The following is a 15,266-nucleotide window of genomic DNA, read 5'->3' on the forward strand; positions in this document are numbered from 1 at the left end:
GAGATTTCTCTACATTTAAATGCTAAGTTCCCTCTATTCCACCAACTAAAATGGACAACTTCAAGACTTATCCACTTAAACTCATCTGCTAAATTTTGGCTCATTCATCTAAACTATCCATATCTGTTTATAAATTTCTTGTTTCATTGAAACTTACTTTCCATCCTATTTTCTTGTTATCTGCAAACTTGGCAACAGTGCCTTCTATCTCTGCATCCATGTCATTAATACCAATTGTAAGTCATTGGGACCTGAGGACCAAACCCCCTCTCACGCCAGTAGTTGCATCTTGCCGACCAGAGAAAGGCGCATTTACCCTGCCCCTTTGCTTTCTGTTTAGCCATTCCTCTTTCCAAGCTAATAAATTACCCCAATGCCATGTGATTTTACCTTGCGTATTTACGTTTTGTGTAGCACCTGCATTCTGGAAGCCCAGATATAGTGCATCTATAGGATCCCCATTATTCACCTTGCTTGTTACATCTTCAAAGAACTCTAGCAAGTCAGTCACACATGATTTACTCTTCCTAAAACTCTACTGCCTTTTCAAATGCTTTGTTCTTACTTCCTGAGTCATGGATTCTAACAATTCCCAATGACCAATGTTAGACTGTCTAGCCTATCGTTTCCTACTTTGTCTCCCTCCTTTTTTGAATAAAGGTGAGATGTGTAATTGGGGAAAAACAGATCCCCCTATTGTTGCAGATTGAAACGAACCAAATGGGAGGTTATTAAGCTGTGTTAGAGCCGTTGCTGATTTTGCATTATTTTTGTTTTAACAAGTTTGAATTGTGAATTAGAAATGACTTGACGGAATTTTGGACAGCTGGTGTTGGAAGGAAAATAACAAACCAAACAAGCTTCATTTGTTAGGCCAGGCCTGGAGGCTAATATCAGGCTGAGCTTTAATTTAGAAAGTTCTAAAAGACCTTTTCCCTTAGAAGAGCATTGTGTTTGAACAGACAGCAGAAGTTGGCATTAATGAGGTGAGTACCTGAGAAATGGTTCTGGAAAGTCTGAACGAGACCCTGTATTAATGCAGGTGGCATTTGTTGAATGGTAAATGAGGTGTCCGGAGGGGTCGATCAGGGAGGTACCAGAATTAAGGTTTGCTTTTGAACTATTTCTGAGAGATGGTTTTGAGATGCTGCTGATACAGAATGGAAAATTGATATATATTTTAATCACCCTGCTCAGAGATGTTACTACACACCTCTGGAGCAGGTGGGACTTGAGTGGAGCATGAAGATTTGAAAGCTTTCTGCATAATCTGATACACCTGCAATGAGAGAGGGGAAGGCATGGATACTTGGTTAAGAGGCACAGAAAATATTGGAAATATGGATATGCAGGGTGGTACTATCAGAACGGATATGACAAATAGTAAAAGGGGGGGGGGGGCGCGAATGAAATTCTGGAGACTGGAGTTCTTGATTAGCATATTTTCAGCCAATGAAGATAGAAGCAACACAAACTAATTCTGGAAGAATGAATGGAGCAGGTTTCAATAGGGGAATGTTTTAGAAACAGTAATCGCAATGTAATTGGACTTTTTCTGATTCACCTGTTTGCAGCACAGGAAGAGGGCATTTGGCCCATTATGTCCATATTAACAAAGACCTGACAACATTAATTGCATTTCCCAGATCTTGTCCATAGCCCTGGAGGTAATGACAAAGCAAGTGAATATCTACAAACCTGATGCAATGTTACAGCAGTTTCTGATTCTCCGGCAGTGTGTTACATACTCTCATTACCTTCTGGGTGAAAACATTTTTCCTCAACTTTTCCCTTCGCCATTCATCTCTTAGCTTAAATCGATGCCGCCTTGTTATTCCCTTCACTAATGGAAAATTGTCTTGCTTTCAACCCAACCTGTGCCCCTTAATCTTTTTCACCTCAAAATACCCTCTCAATCTTCCAGCGCAGGCTGCATCCTGGTAAATCTTCTCTGTGCCCTTCTAGGTCAGTCAAACTCCTTATAGTGAAGTGATGAGAACTGCAGTGGTCCAGTTATGGTTAACCAGCATGTTATGCAGTTCAGTATAACCTCCCGGCTTTTGTATTTTCCATCTTAGCTGATAAAGACAAGTATCTCGTATGCATTCTTAACCACCTTATCTACTTACCCTGTTACCTTTATAGGTCTATGCATATGCAGACAATGTTCCCCCTGACCTTAAGCACTTGCCAGGGTCCTACCATTCATAGTATAATCCCATGTCTTGTTCGCCCTCCCAAGTGTTATCATACACTTTTTGGGGTCGAATTTCATCTGCCACTACCCTGCCCACCCAACCAGTCCATTGATGTCCCCCTGCACTTTGCAGCTTTCCTCACTGTTTACCAGCCTTACCGTTATTGTGTCCTCCACAAACTACCTGGTCATATCCCTTGCGTTTAAGTCCAAATCATTAATATACACCACAAGCAACAGTGGCCCCAGCACCGCGCTCTGTGGAACCTCATGAGAAACAGACTTCTAGTCACAGAAACGTACGTCTACCGTCACCCTCTGCTTTCTACCTGTCTGCTCATTTTGTATCCAACCTGCCAATTTGCCTTGGATCCCATGAACCCTTAATTTCTTGATCATTCTGCTATGAGAAACCTCAGCAAAAACTTTGCTTAAAATCCATGCAGACCACAACAAATGCATAGCCCACATCAACATTCTAGTTTATCTTGTCAAAATATTGCAGCAAATTTGTCAAGCACATGTCCTTATACAAATCTATGCTGATTAACCCTGATTAATGTATCACCGGCCAAGTGCAAATTATTTATGCACCTCAAAATTCTTTCTCATAACTTCCCCACCACCGTGATTAGACTGACTAGTGTTTAATTTCCTGGTCTATCTCTTCCTGTTTTAAATGTAGAACAATGTTAGCAGTTCTCTGGTACCTCAACTGTATCCAGACAGGATTCGAAAATTATTGCCAGGGCGCATGATATCTCTTCCCTTGCCTCCTTCAGATACCTGGGATGTGTCTCGTTGCAGTCTGTGGATTTATCCACTTTTAAGTCTGCTAAATTTTCTAGTACCTCCACTCTCCCTTTTTGTTATGTAAAAGAACAAGCAAGAATCAAATGAGAAAACATTCAGATGGGTAAATGCTTATTTCAGTGAATTGAAATGGATTTGGTCAGGCCAGATTGAACTTGAATGTTTCCAGGTCACAAAGCAAATAAACTTCCAAAAAGAGGTGATGGTTTGGTACACGGTGCCACAGAGAAGGGGAGGAAGGCCATCCAAAGCCAGAATGCCCAGGATAGGTATAAAGATGAAAGTGAAGCAGAGATAGCAAAGCCTAATGACTAATTGAAAATTTAATAGAGGACCAAGCTGAATACAGAGGCAGAAGAAAGTTCCCTAAATCAGTGTAGGGCTCTACTTTGGCGGCTGCAACACCAGACAGGAAATATGGTCTAGCAAGTGACTGAAGTGTCAGTTGGGGAGCACTTTGGGTCTAATGACCATGACACTCTTAGTTTTAACACAGTTATGGAAAAAGATAGGACGGATGCACAGAGAAGGTGTTAAACTGGAGTAAGGACAATTTTGGGGCCATTAGGCAGGATCTGGTGGAGGTTGATGGGGTTAGTCTGTTTAAAGGAAAAGAAACAGCCGGCAAATGGTATCAGTGATAATGGGAACTGCAGATGCTGGAGAATACAACATAATAAAATGTGAGGCTGGATGAACACAGCAGGCCAAGCAGCATCTCAGGAGCACAAAAGCTGACCTTTCGGGCCTAGACCCTTCATCAGAGAGGGGGATGGGGTGAGGGTTCTGGAATCATCTTGGGGCCTGGAATGGGGTGAGGGAGGAAGTGTGGGCGCAAGTGTAGCATTTCCTGCGGTTGTAGGGGAAGGTGCCCGGTGTGGTGGGGTTGGAGGGCAGTGTGGATCGAACAAGGGAGTCACGGAAAGAGTGGTCTCTCCGGAAAGCAGACAAGGGTGGGGATGGAAAAATGTCTTGGGTGGTGGGGTCGGATTGTAGATGGCGGAAGTGTCGGAGGATGATGCGTTGTATCCGGAGGTTGGTGGGGTGGTGTGAGAGAACGAGGGGGATCCTCTTTAGGCGATTGTGGCGGGGGTGGGGTGTGAGGGATGTGTTGCGGGAAATGCGGGAGACGCGGTCAAGGGCGTTCTCGACCACTGGTGGGGGAAAGTTGCCGTCCTTGAAGAACTTGGACATCTGGGATGTGCAGGAGTGGAATGCCTCATCGTGGGAGCAGATGCGGCGGAGGCGAAGGAATTGGGAATAGGGGATGGAATTTTTGCAGGAGGGCGGGTGGGAGGAGGTGTATTGTAGGTAGCTGTGGGAGTCGGTGGGCTTGAAATGGACATCAGTTACAAGCTGGTTGCCTGAGATGGAGACTGAGGTGTCCAGGAAGGTGAGGGATGTGCTGGAGATGCTCCGGGTGAACTGAAGGTTGGGGTGGAAGGTGTTGGTGAAGTGGATGAAGTGTTCGAGCTCCTCTGGGGAGCAAGAGGCAGCGCCGATACAGTCATCAACGTGACACCCACGCCCTCCGCCACCTCCAGGACTTCCAATTCCCTGGCCCCCAACACCTCATTTTCACCATGGACGTCCAGTCCCTATACACCTGTATTCCTCATGCAGATGGCCTCAAGGCCCTCCGCTTCTTCCTGTCCCGCAGGCCCGACCAGTCCCCCTCCACCGACACCCTCATCCGCCTAGCCGAACTCGTCCTCACCCTCAACAACTTCTCTTTCGATTCCTCCCACTTCCTACAGACAAAAGGGGTGGCCATGAGCCCCAGCTATGCCTGCCTCTTTGTAGGTTACGTGGAACAGTCCCTCTTCTGCACCTACACAGGCCCCAAACCCCACCTCTTCCTCTGTTACATTGATGATTGTATCGGCGCCGCCTCTTGCTCCCCAGAGGAGCTCGAACAGTTCATCCACTTCACCAACACCTTCCACCCCAACCTTCAGTTCACCTGGGCCATCTCCAGAACATCCCTCACCTTCCTGGTCCCCTCAGTCTCCATCTCAGGCAACCAGCTTGTAACTGATGTCCATTTCAAGCCCACCGACTCCCACAGCTACCTACAGTACACCTCCTCCCACCCAATCCTCCTGCAAAAATTCCATCCCCTATTCCCAATTCCTCCGCCTCCGCCGCATCTGCTCCCAGGATGAGGCATTCCACTCCTGCACATCTCAGATGTCCAAGTTCTTCAAGGACGGCAACTTTCCCCCGACAGTGGTCGAGAACGCCCTTGACCGTGTTTCCCGCAGCACATCCCTCACACCCCGCCCCCGCCACAACCGCCCAAAGAGGATCCCCCTCGTTCTCGCACACCACCCCACCAACCTCCGGATACAACGCATCATCCTCCGACACTTCCGCCATCTACAATCCGACCCCACCACCCAAGACGTTTTTCCATCCCCACCCTTGTCTGCTTTCCGGAGAGAGCACTCTCTCCGTGACTCCCTTGTTTGCTCCACACTGCCCTCCAACCCCACCACACCCGGCACCTTCCCCTGCAACCACAGGAAGTGCTACACTTGCCCCCCACACCTCCTCCCTCACCCCTATCCCAGGCCCCAAGATGATTCCAGAACCCTCACCCCGTCCCCCTCTCTGATGAAGGGTCTAGGCCTGAAAGGTCAGCTTTTGTGCTCCTGAGATGCTGCTGGGCCTGCTGTGTTCATCCAGCCTCACATTTTATTATCTTAGCTGGCAAATGGGCAGGCTTTTAAAAGTGTGATATCAGGAGTCCAGGGACTCTCTGTCCCTGTGAAGGTGAAGGGAAAAGCTGGCAGATTGAGGATTCCTTGGCTGACAAGGGATAGAACATAGGACAGGACAGCATAGTACAGACCCTTCAGCCCACGATGTTGCGCCGATCTATTTTCCTACTAAGATCAATCTACCCAGCATACCCTAATTTTACTATCCTCCATGTGCCTATCCAAGAGTCACTTAAAAGTCTCTGAAGTATCTGACTTCACTACCATTGTTTGGAACGCATTCCACTCATCCACCACTCTCTGTGAAGAACCTACCTCTGACATCTCGCCTATACCTTCCTCCAATCACCTTAAAATTATGCCCCTTCGTAATAGTTATTTCTGCCCTGGTAAGTAGTCTCTGGCTGTCCACTCTTTCAATGTCTCACATTATCTTGAACAGCTCTATCAAGTCTGAGGTCCCTCAACCTTTCTTCATAAGACCTGCCCTCCAGCCCAGGCAGCATCCTGGTAAACCTCCTCTGCACCCTCTCTAAAGCTTCCACATCTTTCCTATAATGAGGTGACCAGAACTGAATATAATGTTCCAAGTGTGGTCTGACCAGAGGTTTATAGAGCTGCAGCATTACCTCATGGCTCTTAAACTCAGTTCCCCTGCCAGTGAAAGCCAACACACCATATGCCTTCTTTATAACTCTATTGGCTTGGGTAGCAACTTTGAGGGATCTATGGCCGTGGACCCCAAGATCCCTTCGTTCCTCCACACTGCTGAGAATCCTGCCATTAACCCTGTATTCTTTGTTCAAATTTGACTTTCCAAAATGAATCACTTCACACTTTTCTGGGTTGAGTTCCATCTGCCATTTCTTCGCCGAGCTCTGCATCCTGTCAATGTCCCGTTGCAACCTACAACAGCCCTCCACGCTGTCCACAACTCCACCATCGGCAAGCTTACTAACCCACTCTTCCACTTCCTCATTCAAGTCATTTTATAAAGATCACAAAAAGCAGAGGTCTCAGAATAGATCCCTGCAGAACATCACTGGTCACCGAGCTCCAGGCTGAATATTTTCCATCTACTACCACCCTCTGTCTTCTATTGGACAGCCAGTTTTTTTATCCAGACAGTCGCATTTCCCTGAATTCCGTGCTTCCTTACTTTCTAAATGAGCCTACCATGTGGAACCTTATCAAATGCCTTGCCAAAATCCATATACACCACACCACTGCTCGACCTTCATTGATGTGTGTTGTCACATCCTCAAAGAATTCCGTAAGGTTTGTGAATTATGAACTGCCCTTCACAAAGCCATGCTGACTATTTCTATTCAGACTGTGCTTTTCCAAATAATCGTAAATACTAACTCTCCGAATCCTCTCCAATAATTTTCCCATCACAGAAGTAAGACTGACTGGTTTGTAATTTCCAGGATTATACCAGTTCCCTATCTTGAGCAAGGGAATGACAGTAGCCACCTTCCAATCATCTGGCACTACTCCAGTGGACAGTGAGGATGCAAAGATCATTGCCAAATGATATTGGAGCTCTGTCAGGAAAAAGAAGAAGGCATACATTGAATTTATGTTATCGGGCTCAAGTGAATCCCTAACTAATTGTAAAAAGTAGAACGCATTAAAGAGGGAAATCAGAAGAGCAAAAACAGGGTGTGAGATGAATCTGGCAGATAAGGTAAAGATAATTCGAAGAAGTTCAATGGCTAAATTAGGAATAAGAGTGTGGCTTGGGAGACAACAGGCCCCCTTAAAGATCAGCATGGCTAGCTCTCTGTGGAGCCACAGGAGATGGGGATGATTTTTAATGAATATTTCTGCTCAGAGTTTACTGAGGAGAGAATCATTAATGCTAAGGAAATAAGGGAAACAAATGGGGATGTTTTGGATTGCACATATACTACCAGTGAGGAGGTATTTGCAGCCTTAAAGCACATTAATGTGGATAAATCCCATGGGCCTGATCAAGCCCATCCTCGGACATTGTGGGAGGCTAGGGAAGAAAGTGCAGAGGTCCTTGCAGAAATTTTTTTTCCTCATCTTTAGCCACAGGTGAAGTTCCAGAAGACTGGAGGGTGGCTAATGTTGGCCTTAATCAATGTATAAAGCAAAAATAAGTAATTGACTGGAAGGATGAGATGCAGTGGGGACTGAAAACAACGATCTTGTAGAGGTATCACTGAAGCACTGAACAAATTCTTTGCAACTATGTTCAGTCAAGAAAGAGGTCACCATGTCACAGTAAAGGAGGAAGCAGTGGAGAAGTTTGATCAAACAAAAATAAACAGCAACAAACTTTATTTACGAAGATTGATCCCTTAACATAATAGTGAAAGAACTTTGAAAGTCTGCAATGCTGACTTAAACAGTCCAGCCACAGTTGCTGGAGAAAGAAGAGTGTAAGTTTTGCGGATTTTGGCCACAAACTTCCGATCTTTCTTGGAAAAGGAATTGTGTCAGAGGACCAAAGGGTTGAAAATGTTACACTCCTCTTCAAAATGGGAGGGGGTTAATTCTGGCAGGGACAATCCAGTCAGCCTAAGGTCATTTATGAGGGAAAACTTTCAAGACAATAATCTGGGATAAAATAACTTGGCACTGGCCAAAGTACCGGTTAATAATAAATAAAAGCATGATTTCTGAAAGGCATATTGTATTTGGCTAGCTTCGTGAAATAAGGAACGAGGGAGGATTAATATTGTAAATAAAACCCAAAGGAACAGCGGATGCTGTAAATCAGGAACAAAAACAGCAGTTGCTGTAAAAGCTCAGCAGGTCTGGCAGCATCTATGAAGACAAATCAGTTAACGTTTCGGGTCTGGTGACCCTTCCTTGGAACCTGCATCTTCTGCTGTTATTGTAAATATTAATTTTCAAAATGCCACTTCATAGACTTGCATGATCAGGTTAATTAGTGGCAATTGATGCTTACAATGTGTATAGCATGAACAAGAAAAATTAAAGCCCATCGCAGTGAAGGGATAATTGCTGTATGGATATAAGATTAGCTACGTGGCACAAAACAGAGACCAGTTGTGTTCAGATTTGAACAAAATCTGTGGTTTTCCCCAGGAATTAGTTCTGTGTAATTCTCTTTAATGTATGATCTGGATTTGATGTAGAACACATTTCCAAATTTGCTGAACTCTGAAATGTAATAAACAATGAGGATAGTAATGGACTTAAGACATAGGAGCAGAAATTAGGCCATTCGGCCCATTAATTCTGCTCTACATTTCAATCATGGCTGATAAGTTCCTTAACTCCATTCTCGTGCTTTCTCCCCGTAACCCTTGATCCCCTTGAAAATCAAGTCCCTATCTCAATCTTAAATGTACTCAATGACCTGGCCTCCACAGCCTTCTGTGGCAGTGAATTCCATAGATTCGCCACTCTCTGGATGAAGAAGCTTCTCCTTGTCTCCGTTCTAAGACGTCTTGTCTTTACTGTAAGGCTGTGCCCTCGGATCCTAGACTCTCCTACCAATGGAAGCAACTTCCCAACATCCACTCTGTCCAGACCATTCAGTATTCTGAAAGTCTCAATTAGATGTCCCACCATCCACCTGAACTCCAATGAGTATAGTCCCAGAGCCCTCAAACATTCCTCATATGTTAAGCTTTCCATTCTTGTGAACCTCCTCTGAACATGCTCTGGGTCCAGTATATCCTTCCTGAGATATGGGGCCCAAAACTGCACAGGAAATGTGGCCTGACCAGACCCGTTTACAGCCTCAGTAGTACATCCCTGCTTTTATGTTCAAGTCCTCTTAAAATACAGGCCAACGTTGCATTTGCCTTCCTGACTACTGACTCAACCTGCAAGTTTACCTTGAGAGGATCCTGGACTAGAACTCCCAAATCTCTTTGCATTTCAGACTTCTGGATTTTCTCTCCCATTTAGAAAATAGTTCATGTTTTTATTCTTCTCACCAAGGGGCATGACCTCACACTTTCCCACGTACTCCATTTGCCACTTCTTTGCCCACTCTCCTAACCTGTCCAAATCCTTCTGCTACCTGCCCCATCTTTATATTGTCTGCAAACTTAGCCAGAATAATCACAGTTCCTTCATTGAGATCATCAGTGTATGAAGTGAAAAGTTGTGGCCCCAGCCTGACTCTTGCGCAACACCACTTGTCATCAGCTGCCACCCTGAGAAAGATCTCTTTATCCCCATACTCTGCTTTCTCCCAGACAGCCAACCTTCTATCCATGCTAGTACCTTGCCTCCAACACTGTGGGCCCTTATCTTACTCAGCAGCCTCCTGTGTGGCACCTTATCAAAGGTCTTCTTGAAGTGCAGGTAGTTAACATCCATTGGCTCTCCTTGGCCTACCCTGCTCGTTACTTCCTCAAAGAATTCAGGAATAAAAAGTTACAGCCAGCAATTAGGGAGCCAAGTGGCATGCTGGCCTTAATTAGAAGAGGATTGGAGGAGGGGAAGAAAGCAACGTCCTCAGGCCTTTTATGCTATCACACTGGAAAACTTTTAAATATTTGGCCTCCATATTTGAGGAGAGATAGAATAGAATCCCTACAGTGTGGAAACAGGCCCTTCGGCCCAACACATTATTTGTGTCACTTGGAAGGCTGTTATTCAAAGATGCCATCTATTTGCAGATTGAGTACACCCAAAGAGGAATGCAGGGAACAAGTCATAGCTGTTTACTAATTTGTAGATTTCATTAAGCTATTCTGCAAGTCAGCAAAGCAAGACTCCACAGGATTATGGAGAGAACCGACCATGGATCAAAGCTCCTTCGTCTCATCTGCAACAATGTACAGTACTCTGCGCAATTTGGTTACATTTCCAACAATTTCAAATTGAAGAACATAGTCAATTATCGGCTGAATTTTTACCACTCCTGTTTAGCATTTTCTTGCTGCTCACCTTTGTCTACCCTGCAGAAATGGAAGGAGTCAACTTGTAGAGCCTATGAGCCCATAATACCATTCTTAATTCGTCTATTCAGCCAATCATGTCTGCTCCACTATTTGATCATGGTTGATACATTCCCCAGTCTCATTATTATGCCTTCTCCTCATAACCCTTGATCCTCTTACCAATCAAGAACCTATCTAACTCTGTCTTAAAGATGCACCGTAACTTGACCTCCGCAGCTCTCTGGCAGTGAGTTCCACAGATTCACCACCCTCTGGCTGAATAAATTCCTGCTCATCTCAGTTCTAAGAGCAGCCCCTTTACTCTGAGGCTGTGACCTGAGATCCTAATCTGTCATACTGGTGAAAGCATCTTCATCATGTTAACTATATCCAGGCCCCTCAGTATTCTGTAAGTTTCAATCAGATTCCATCTCATCCATCTATATTGCTTCTTGAAATTGATTCAGTTTCGTTTCTTACTAACAAGTCATCCGCACACTCCCCACTTCCAATCATCTTGTCCTTTCGATAGGTCATGTATGCTTGGATATTTAATTCCCAGCCCTGATCACTGTGCAGCCACGTCTCTGTGATATCACCAACATCATACCTGCGAATTTCAATCTGCACTACAAGCTCATTTATCTTGTATTTTGTGTACTGTGTGCATTTAAGTTCAATGCCCTCAGTCCTGCGTTGACTATCCCCCTTCTCATAGTTGTTCCATCATCTGCTGTGGCTAGAGTTAAATTCCTGACCCTTTCCATTCTGTATCCTATTACTTGTTCTGGAAACTTTAATAACCTCAGCTGGTCAATGCCCCCCCCCCCCCCCCCCCCCCCACCAAAAATATCAGGGATAAGAGATTTCGGTTAGGTGGGGAAGAAACTAGGATTGCGCTCTGAGAATATTATGGAGGTTTGAATGATGTGCTGTAAATTATGAAGGCTTTCAATTATTTTGATATGAGGAGAAATTGCTTATAAAGTTTCCTGCTACTGGAATTTGCATGGATAGATTGAAGATAATTGGCAAAATAATTGGGTGGAACATGAAGAAAAACAATTTGGTAGAATGAGGTATGTTCTAAAATATAGTGCTTGAATGGGCAGGAGAAGGGGGTTCAAGAGAAAATTTCAAAAGTCAGTTGGATAAATGAAGAAAAATTTGTTGGACTCAAAGGAAAATTGCAGGGGTGAGTCTAATTGGATTGCTATTTCAGAGAATCCATACAGGTATGATGTGCTGAATGGCCTACTCCTATCTTATTTGATTGTGAAGAACCTGTCTATTCTTAATGATCTGAGTACTATTTATCCTTCAACCAAAACCACTAAAACAAATCATCTGGTTATTCTTATATTGCTCTTTATGGGAGTTCACTGGGCACAAATTGACTGCTGTGTTTCCGGCGACAGCGGCTTGCCAACACTTTCTTCAGTATAATTAGGGATGAAAATTAAGTATTGGCCTTACCAAGATGCCCACATCCTGAATGACTAAAATGACAAAATGGTCAGACGAAATTCCTTGGCTGTGAAACCCTTTCTGACATGCTGAATGGATCAATATAAAAGCACGAGCCTTTTCTTTATCGTTTCCTGGTGTGATGATTTTTTTTTCTTGTTGCAATTCTTTTTAGTAGAACTCCGAGGTTAGGGCCAATTCTGCATCTTTCTTTGTTCATTGCTGTCCTTATAGTGACCAGATATTTATCTGTGACTGTGTGGGCGCATGTTGACCTGTATATTTGTGCACCTCTGCTGAGCTGTGTCTGAGTATGTGGGACTATTTGTGTTAATCTGTGTGGGGGATCTGTTTGTATGTCTGTCTGTTTTGGCCTCTGCTGATCTGTGTGTGTCTGTGTTGAGCTATTTGTGTGTCTGTTTGTCTGTGTCAGTGTGTGTGTGTGTGTGTGTGTGTGTGTGTCTGTTTGTCTGTGTCTGTGTGTGTGTGTGTGTGTGTGTGTGTGTGTGTGTGGTGGTGAGTATTAGTCACAACCTCTGAATCATCAGCCTGTGAGCTGAAATGTTGACACAAGCTTCTTGCTCTAAGGCAGGGAATAACGGCACTCATTCTGCTTTCTGGAAGATTTTGACTTCACTTGTTTATTTACAAAGCTGTTCTGTGCGACTGAATTTCTGAAGATCAGGCTGAACCTTTCCTAATGTGCACAACTGGATTTATTTACCAATTTGGTAAGGAGTAAACCTCCTGTGGACTGAATGTCTCAGGTATCTGTCTTTTACTCGGGGTTTTAACAATTACTCTCTTCCTTTGCACGTTCCCATGGCACTAGACCAAAATGTGAGATACTGAAACCATTCTTACAAACTGAGAAGACTGGGAGGATGCTTTAGCGAGTGTTTAAATACAACTGGTTTTAACACGGTCTTTCTTTATTCACACTTAACTGTGTTTAGGGAGTTAGTGGTGAGGGGACATCAGCTGGAGAAAGTGAGTAGTGAGGAGAAATTGCTTCACTGTTATTGGACGATGAAATTCTTTGTCACTAGAACTATTGGGGAAAGAATGCTTATCCTTTAAGGAAAGGGGATTCATTTGCAATTTCTATGGGATGAGGGGGAGATAGTCCAGGCTGTAGGCTTCATTTGGATTGGTTTAGCTGTGATGGGCTGTGCTGAAGTTCTAGTTCGTGTAGTCTGTCAAGTGTGGGCTGGTATTGGCAGTAGAACCTGGCTCTTCTATCCAGTAGCCCATTGTCCTGAGGCTAATTGTAGCCTTAACTGTGATTTGACAAATGATTTAATTCAAGATTGATGTTCTCACTCACTCCTCTTCCCTTTGTTCTGCTTCCCTGTCTTTTCGACCACAGACCCCCTGCAGCAACCCACCCATTCTCTGGCTGCCATCCCTCTCTACACTGCAGCTCACGGTTCCTTCCTCTGCTGGTCCACTGATCCTAATGACTTCTGCTTTTCCCCCTTCTTCACTCCCTCGAAATGCTCACCCTCACTTTGTCTCTCTGTAGGGCCCACCCCTTCCTGACCTGTTGGCTGTTGGCCATCCTCTCCTGCGTACCACTGTATTTCTCCCTTCCTTTTAGACCAGCTCCCCTCCCTGCTTGCCTGAATTGTTTGATGTAGTTGGCGCTTTATGTGCATGCTGGGACCACATTGCAAATGAACTGGTGTTGATTGAAAGGGGAATGTTGGCTCGGAAACTAGGAAGAAAATATGCCCCACGATCTTTAACATGCAACTGACTGGGCAAAGCCTGAACAGTGACCAATTTGATGGTGCTTAATTGCCCATGGCTGCACCTGAGAATCAGTTTAGATTGTGGTTTTTGGGCAGTCACTTCATCCCCTTCACTAGGAGAATGTTACTGGGTGTCAAGGAAACCATTTTTAAGTTATGCACAGAGAATGTTGGCGATGCACTGAATGCTGGAATTAATTGTTGGTCTGAAACTTGCTGACCTTCCTAAAGTAACCTGGCATGACCATGTGACTGATAAAATTTGTACTGGCTCTTCTGGCCGTCTCTTTTAAAGCTGTAAAGAACAAAAAAAATGAGCACCAAACTCATTCACTCAGTGTTTATTGTTGAGCTTGTGACCGGTCAGTATGACATCAGGATATGAAAAAGTAATGGGAGGGGAGTTATTAATTGGTTCCATGATGATGTAAACATGAGACTGACAAACATTTGTGTAAATCTTTTCACCATCAGGATGTTCCAATGTGCGATTTTTGCCAGTTGGTTATGTTTGAAGTGTGGTGCTGGAGACAAAGTAGCCTTAAATTTTGCAAAACTAATTGATCTAGATTTTGCAGTCTTGTGTTAAAGAATGAGTATTACTGATCCTCTTCAAAATAGTACTGTGTAAACTTGTGCATTCATCTCAGATGAAAGATGGCCCATCGTTTGTGTATGTGGGCTCATGAAACAAAATTCCCATTAAGTGTCTTTTTTTCTTGCCTTCTCCCCGTAACCTTGTGTGTTCTTCCATTTCAAATAACCTTGCAGTGCATTGGTCATGTTCCTATCTGTGAGTCAGAAGGTCTGGATTCAAGCCCCACTTGCACCATTACAAGGATCATACTATGTCTGAACAGCTTGATTTTTAAAAATCCAATTTCGTTTTCAAAGCCCCAATTGAATCAGCCTCTGACATGCACTCGCAGACCTGAACCACTCCCTCTGCATGAAAAATCTTTTTGTCAGATTGCTTTCGCTTCTTTGCCTTATTACTTCAAATCTTTTGTTCATGACCCCATCATCAGTGACACCAGTTTCTCCCAATCTCCTCAGCTTGGGCTGAGGTTATTTCTTTAATTCATTCAGTGTGAGCAAATAATCAGTCTGTATATGTATCTCAGAGACACACAGAAGCACACAGTAAAAGATTGGGATCATAGAATCCCCACAGCGTGAAAGCAGGCCATTTGGCCCATCGTTCCACACCGACTCTACAAAGAGCATCCCAGCCCTCCAACCCTATCCCTGTAACCCTGTGTTTCCCATGGTTAATCCACATGATCTGCACATCTTTAGACACTATGGACAATTTAGCATGGCCAATCCACCTAACCTGCACCTCTTTGGACTGTGGGAGGAAACCGGAGCTTCTGGAGGAAACTCACGCAAACACTGGACAGACTCGGCCGCC

General features: G+C 44.3%; 1 protein-coding gene across 3 annotated transcripts in view; it reads left to right on the forward strand.

Annotated features, from left to right (window-relative positions):
* LOC125451757 (anion exchange protein 2-like) overlaps positions 1-15,266 on the forward strand; it is a 259,376-nt gene that overhangs the window by 77,897 nt on the left and 166,213 nt on the right. The window contains exon 1 of one of the 3 annotated variants that reach the window (XM_059646298.1): positions 12,811-12,829. The exons of the other annotated variants lie outside the window; for them this stretch is intronic. The gene's annotated coding sequence lies outside the window, so the exon portion shown is untranslated. Of the gene's footprint in view, positions 1-12,810; positions 12,830-15,266 lie in introns of those variants that run through there. 3 annotated transcript variants of the gene reach the window in all.

This window comes from Stegostoma tigrinum, chromosome 5 (assembly GCF_030684315.1).
Source record: "Stegostoma tigrinum isolate sSteTig4 chromosome 5, sSteTig4.hap1, whole genome shotgun sequence".
Classification (NCBI taxonomy): domain Eukaryota; kingdom Metazoa; phylum Chordata; class Chondrichthyes; order Orectolobiformes; family Stegostomatidae; genus Stegostoma; species Stegostoma tigrinum.